General features: G+C 44.6%; 1 long non-coding RNA gene across 1 annotated transcript; it reads left to right on the top strand.

The window, feature by feature from the left end:
• Nucleotides 1–4,264: 4,264 nt before the first annotated feature.
• Nucleotides 4,265–6,535, top strand: LOC116073228. Its single transcript, XR_004111734.1, has 2 exons — nucleotides 4,265–4,338; nucleotides 5,835–6,535. It is a non-coding gene; the product is annotated as an uncharacterized LOC116073228 (long non-coding RNA).
• Nucleotides 6,536–7,416: the final 881 nt, after the last annotated feature.

Here is a 7,416-nt window from a genome sequence, read left to right on the forward strand (position 1 = left end):
TGTGTGTGGTAAGCTGGAAGTGGAAGCTGCAATCTGAACAGGTTTGGAGGAGCTTTCTTGTGGGTACAGGTGCTCACACTTAGATCTGACAGTAGAATTATTCCAGGTCAGAGTAGGGTGCAGTCACCTTTTTGTAAACCACACAGTCAGAAAGTGAAAGGGCTCTTTTAAAAAAAGTAAGTGCTTCTGTTTCATTCTTATTTCATTATTTTTGAATGTGTGTATACAATGTGTGTATGTACATACACACAATTATGCATGTGAATATAGGCATGAATATGATAAAGTAATATATGAATGGAGATCAGAAAACAACCTTGGGTGTCAGTCCTTGCCATCCAATGCATTTGAGACAGGGTCTTGTTGGTTAGTTTTCCTCTGTGTATACCATGATTGCTGGCCTGTGAATTTCCAGGAGTTCTGTTTTCCACCTCCCATCTCCAATTAGGAGTGCTGACATAACAGATGCTCACACTGTGTGTCCAGCTTTTGCACGAGTTCTGGGAAGTTGGTCTTAGGTCCTCACCCTTGTGTGGTAAGCACTTTTAACCACTGAGCTATCTCCCTAGCCTCATGAGCAATCTCTCTGAAGCAAAGAGAATATCGAATATTGCTCTAGCCATTGCAAGGCAGGTGCCAGGCAGTGAAGGACTACTGTCGGTTTCAAGACTACCGCTAGAAGATGTCATACTAGCAAGCCCAAGGGCGTGACCTGCCTTGGTTTTCCTCCAAGAACCCCAATACAAGTGATGGTCCAAGTAAACCCCTCTCCCTCCTTGGGATTCTCTCATACAACTCTGTATGGCATGCTGTGCCTCACTCTAGGACTCTTGACAGTTATGTGCTTCAGTATTTCCTGAGCCTCTCTTCTGAATCCTCTGGTAGCTGTACGTGACAGACCACATCAGAATGGCTATCTTCAAGAAAGAAGCAATAAATGCTAGTGAGAATGTAGGGCTGAGGGGAGCCTCCTACACTGCTGGCAAGAATTTAAGTTATCGTCACAATGGCAATCAATATAGAGTTTCCTCCATAAAAAACAAAACACTAAGAATAGAATTACCAGAGGACCCAGCTACCTGACCCTGGTGCATGTACTGAAGTAACCTAAGGCTGCACACCACAGAGACAGCCACACACCTATGCCTATTGTGACATTGTTCACAACAATGCAGTTGGCCTGGGGGCTTATTAAGTGAATGGGTAAAGAGTCTGAGGTCTATAGGCACAATGGAGCATTACTCAGCTATAACGAAAAAATGAAGTTGTGAGAAATGGATGTAGCTGAAGATAGTGTTAAGTGAAATAAGCCAGACTCACACAGCTAAATTTTACATGAGCATATCTGAAGTAGAAGAAAGCTCATTTGGAAAGACAAATGGCATTAGTCAGAGAGTAGGAGTGGGAGAAGATAAGAAAGGGAAGGAGAGGGTGGGGGAGATGTTTTTCTTTTTGTTTCTGTAGTAAAGACCAAAAGCAATGTGGGAAGGAAAGGGTTTACTTCATCTTATACTTTACAGTAGGCCATCTATGGAAGCCAAGGCAGAATCTTGGAACAGAAACTGTGGAGGAGTGCTGCTTAGTGGTTTGCTCTCAGGCATACATTCAGTTACCTTTCTTATATAGCACAAGTCCACTTACTAAGGGATGGTTCCACTCACAACGGCTGTGGCTTTGTATATCTGTTAAAAATCAAGCACCTGGGGGCTGGAGAGATGGCTCAGAGTAAGGACACTGACTGTTCTTCCAAAGGTCCTGAGTTCAAATCCCAGCAACCACATGGTGGCTCACAACCACCTGTAATGAGATCTGGCACCCTCTTCTGGTGCATCTGAAGAAAACTACAGTGTATTTACATATAATAATAAATAAATCTTTAAAAAAAAAAATCAAGCACCTGCCCCACAGACATGCCCACAGACCATTCTGATAGAAGCAGCTCTTCAGTTGAGATTCTTTCCCCAGGGGTGTCACCTTGGCAACCAAGATTAGCCACCAAAGAAGTAGTATGATCCACATTCGAGAAACTGTCATAATGAGATCTATTGTTTTGTACAATCATTATACCAATTCATAGAAAAACCAATGATCCAGACATAGCTCTGTAAGCTTGGTGGTTTGCAAGAGAAATTGGAATTGCATGTCGGGAGCCATATGAAGAGAATCCTGGAGTCTGGGACTGAGAACACAAAGATTCTTCCAAGCTCTGCAACTGCAGAGGATTGCCCCTAGGGACAGTAAGAGGTACCAGGATACAGCAGGTGTGCATGGTGTGAGCACACTTTGCTATTATTAGCCTGTTACACAATGAATTGATGAGCACTGCCTTTCCTTTAGGTAGACTGTGCTATGATGCACAGCAGCATCCAGTTCCCAGGCCTTAGGTTCTCCAGGCTGTGAGGACTATGATGTGTGCTTTCTGTCTCCTGTTGTGTACATCTTGGACAGGTTTCACCAAGGACAATGGGCAGGCTCTGTTATGACTTCCTTGTAGACCAAGCTTCTCCACTTTGGCTCTATTGACAATTTGAGACTGGCTAGCTCATTGTTGTAGTGTGATGGTTAATGGTCTCCTTAACCTATTGGGTGTTCCTAGCACCCAACAACATACTCCTTGAGACCACAAGGACCATCTGTATATGTTGTCACCTACCCCGCCTCTTGGAGCCAAAATTGACCCTGGTTGTGAAGCACTTTCATATATGACCAAAGATAGAATACATTAGAATTTATATGTTTTGGGAATTGTCCTGCTTGTGAAATCACACCCCCTTCTTGTAAGGGTTCATGCTGGAATACCCAGAGATTCCCAAGTCAGTACAGCTTCTTTGTCACCTTTGTTCCCAGGATTATGAATTAGATGCTTAGCTCAGTAGCCTCATCACCTGAGCTTTGACCTCTCTGTGTTTCAAGCTATAGAGCACCCCTCTTAGAACTTGTCTTGGCCACCTCATGCCGAGTGCCATCCATTGTGCAGGCAAATGTCCTACCTAATTTATAGGCTTACTTTTTAAATTATATACATGTGTGCTTATGCATATGTGGTTTTTTTTTTACCACTGAGCCATCTCTCCACCCATATCCTGTCTCTTCCTGGTTGTTTTCTAGAAATATATTATGTCCTGGGTGCCTTCCTCTGCCATTTCTTACTGGTATCTTCCACAGCTTGGAAGTTGCCCTTTATAGCTGAAAAGAGATGAATCACCCCCCAGCCTGTAGACTCCCTTGTTACATCCCTTCAGAATGGCCTTCAGTCATTGGGAGCAACAAGGGCCAGCCAAAATCTACCCTGTGCCAAACATTCTTGACCCAATAAATATGATCACTCTGTGAGTCCAAACTTACCATAGCAACTAAATCACAACAACCGCCTTTAAATATTCAGAGTCTTGGTTGTATCCTAGGATGACATGGGCAATGAGAACCTATTTTTTTTTTATAGACATCCTTGGAAACTTGGCACTGTGAAGGTCAGGAGGACCTCGTAGGCTGAGCTTGTCTCAAACAACAAGGCTGCCATGTCTCACAGGTCGTCCCTCTCCATCCTCTGCTCACTAATTTTTATTTTTCCTATCCTTCCATTGATTTTTTTTTTTTACATTATTTTGCCAAGTCTAAAGTGAAATAGTTCCTCAGAAATTGGATTGATGACACAGAAGGTCCTGGATGGGAGGTCAAAGTTGCTGTGGAGGGGACCTGGATCTCTGAGTCAAGACTCTTGCTTCCTCCACACTGGTGAATCATTAATTCCCTTTGTTCCTCAATTGAGCAGCTGCAGTTAGACAAGAATTGAGTCCCTGATCTTTCAAATAAAGTGGAATTCTGTCACTCCTTCAAAGGCAGCTTAGCTGGGGCTCTCACATGAAAGCAGCAGAAGTTCTCATCACGGAGGGGCCAGCCCCACACCCCAGTCCTATACCTCCAGCTTTCTACAGTCCTTCTGTCCCTGAGACTCCACAAGAGAGTAAGGTCTGCAGGGCCTGGACTCCTTCCTATGGTGTCTGTGACTGGTAAGACCACAGCCTGACATCCAGGATGATCAGCCTGTGAGTTTATCTTTCTTTCCAACTTCAATTATATCTGATGGACATGTACTCCACACCCCAAGTTAAAAAACAAACAAACAAACAAACAAACTCCAGCAGGCCCATAAAGTACCAGCTCACTGTTGATTGATGTGGCCACTTTAATACACAAAACACAGTCTCAGTTCAATTTCGTTTATCTCAAGAAATTTGTGGTAGATCTTTACTCCTCTTCTTACCAGGCATTCCCACCCTGAGAGGAAATGGTAAGGTGGAACTGCCCAGGATCCATAGCTGGCCTTGTGTTCCTCAGGTCAGTATATATTGAAAGCTCTTTGTTTTGTGAGGCATTTTCTTGGGCTCTGCCAAGATTCTCCTAGTTGGGAGCTTTCTCCCAGTTCCCATGTCCAAGTGGAAATGTTTGTCTCTTGGTGGTTGCTTGTGACACCTCTCCCTGCACTCCCTGTAGAGGCTGGAGCTCTTGGCCAACTTCTTATTCCTGGGTGTGCTGTGTCCCCCGATATGTCCCATTCATTGCTCAGGACCTGTGGTAATTCTTGTTGGCTGTGGGAGGCGTCTGTTTTCTACCACAATCAAGTGCAGCCATCTTGCCTTTGCTTTCTGAGGCATGCGTTTGGCAATGACCTCTACAACTGAAGGAAGAGAACAAAGTTGGCTGTGGGGGGAGGGGTGCATGCGCTGGGGGGGGGGGGGGGGGGGGGGGGGGCATCTTTCATGGAGCCGGGAAGAAAGGAGGAGATAATGACACAAGGCACAGACATTTGGCACATTTAAACACACCCCTCAGAAAAGCAAAGAGCACAGCCAGTGCCCCACTGTTCTTAGCATGCTCTTGAAGGAAGAAGCAAGCAGCTGTTCACCAGCCCGAAGCTACTTTTAAAAATGTCCTTGTATCACAGAAAGGCCAGAGGGAAGCAAGCAAGCTGTGACACCTGCAAGCCAGTGACTGACTGTGGCTTCCTTCAGCTGTCAGCCTCAGACAATGGAGAGGACAAACCACTGAAATTGCCTCTATCCACATTGGCTATTGTTTTCATCTTCTAAGTCACAGAACTTAAGGCTAAGCCTGAAGTTGGTCAAGAGCCTCCATAGGGACGGGGAGCAGATGTTTGGGATGCCACAGCCAATTAATCCTTAAGCCTTCCCGTCACCGGGTGGGATGCATCGGAGGGGAAAAGTGCTAGAAATTGCTTTTAAAAATGAGCAGGCCAGCGAAATGCATCCCTCTGTGCCTCCTCAGGCACTTCATGTGAGGGTGGCACGCCTCACCACCAAGCCATTGGGGCAGCTTTTAACCATGGCTCTGGGCATGGGGAGTTTAATGGGTTTTGACTCAGGGGAAAAAGGGCTATGGGAGATGGGGAGCGCGGCCTCTGTGGAGAGCTGTCAGAAGCAAGAGTGGAAGGAAAAGAAAACAAGAGGCTCCGAAATCCACAGAGCTGGTGTGGGCCACTGCAGGAAAAATGACCAGCCTGCTCAGGCATGTCCTGCCTTTTAACATTGAGACCCAGCATTGGAATTTTCAAGGTTCAACATCAAGAATGGTGCAATAGAGTTACACACGCACACACACACACACACACTCTTATAGTGTTTTACATAAATTTATAATTTCTGGTTGGGCAGTATTCATAGCCATTCTTGCCTGCATGTGGCCTGAACCTTCCTGATTCATGTTACTTTAAATGAGAAATTTAGTTCTAATAGCACTGAACCCCCAAGAATGCTCATACTTGCTAATATCTTTTCTTTGCTTGTAACAATATGCATTTTCTAAACTCTATTCAGCTAAAGAAGCTGATACTGGGACCAGTGTGGAGAACTACCAGAAAAATGCTTGCTGCCAAGTCTGGAGACCTGGGCTTGACCTCTGGACCCCACAAGGCGGAAGGAGAGAACTGATTTACAGAGTTATCCTGTGACTTCCAGAAGAATGCTGTGCTAGATCCTGTGTGCACACATAACAAACACGTTAATGTCAAAGAGAGAAATCTATTAAAAAGACAGTACTTTAAAATGAAAAGTAACAGTAGCAATAATAATGGCCATTATAGGGGCTGGAGAGATGGCTCAGTGGTTAAGAGGCATTGGCTGCCCTCTCAGAGGATCCAGGTTCGATTCCAAGCACCCACATAGTGGTTCAGAACCATCTGTAACTCCAGGTGCAGGTCTTATGGTTTCTACAGAGACTGTACATACTTGGCGCACCAATATATGCAGGCAAGACACCTGTAACACATAAAATAAATAATAAAAATAAAATTAAAGTAGCCAACACATTCTGGAAACTTACCCTAAATGCGTTATGTACAAGCTTATAATCTTAATACTCTCAAGCCTGTTAGCTCAGGTGCCATAATTAATCCACTGCTTTGATGCTAAAGCAGAGGCATGAGGAGGCAAAGAGAATGTCTTAGGTGGCAGTGGCAGGTGACAGATGAGGTGGTAGCCTGTCCAAGGATTAAAAGCATTGGTTTTTTTATCTCAGACCATGAATTGCTCGTGTTTGTCCCTGGATGAGTGGATTAATGCAAGTTCAGTTATTCTCCTTAAAGATCTATTTATGTTTGATTTATGTGTATGACTCCTTTGCTTGTGCACCATGTATGTGCCTAGAGACCAAAAGAGAATGTCAGATCCCCTGGAACTGGAGTTACAGATGTTTTTTGAGACACCGTGTAGGTGCTGTGAATCAAACTCTGGCCCTCTGCAAGAGCAGCCTGTGCTCTTCATCACCAAGCCATCTCTCCAGCCCCTGGTTTTCATCTTAACAGTAGAAGTAATAATAGTCCTTAGTTTTCCAGCACTGTCTCGAGTGTTGAGCCTTATCATGGCATTTATATTCCTGGTAAGCTTACTGGCTTACTATCCTTACCATTTCCTAGAATCTGTTGCATCTCTGTACCCCCACCTGCCTGCAACACCTTCCCCCACAATTACCAACAGCATCAACCTATGTGTTTGCCATTTTTCCCATTCCTATGAGCAAATGTCTAACAAGAAACAATTTAAGGGTGCACAGGATTATTATGGCCTGTGGCTTGAGGGGATAAAGTCCATCATGCTGTGGAAGGTGTGGCAGCAGGAGCAGGCTTGTCACATTGCAAGTGAAGACAGGAAACACAGAGAGAGATGCATACTGCTGCTCAGTTCAATCAATATTAATTATTGCAATTATGTGTGTGTGTATGTGTGTGTACGTGTGTGTGAGTGTGTGTGTGTGCATGTGTATGTGTGCAATGGCACCTAATCACCTGAGGAAGAAGAAAGAACAGTCACTCAGACTTAGTCTAGTGAACTAGGACTATAGCCCATTGCTAAAGTGCTTGTGTATTACATGTAAAGCTGTAGATTCGAGCCCCCAACCTTA

Source organism: Mastomys coucha, unplaced genomic scaffold (assembly GCF_008632895.1).
Source record: "Mastomys coucha isolate ucsf_1 unplaced genomic scaffold, UCSF_Mcou_1 pScaffold23, whole genome shotgun sequence".
In the NCBI taxonomy this organism is placed as follows: Eukaryota; Metazoa; Chordata; class Mammalia; order Rodentia; family Muridae; genus Mastomys; species Mastomys coucha.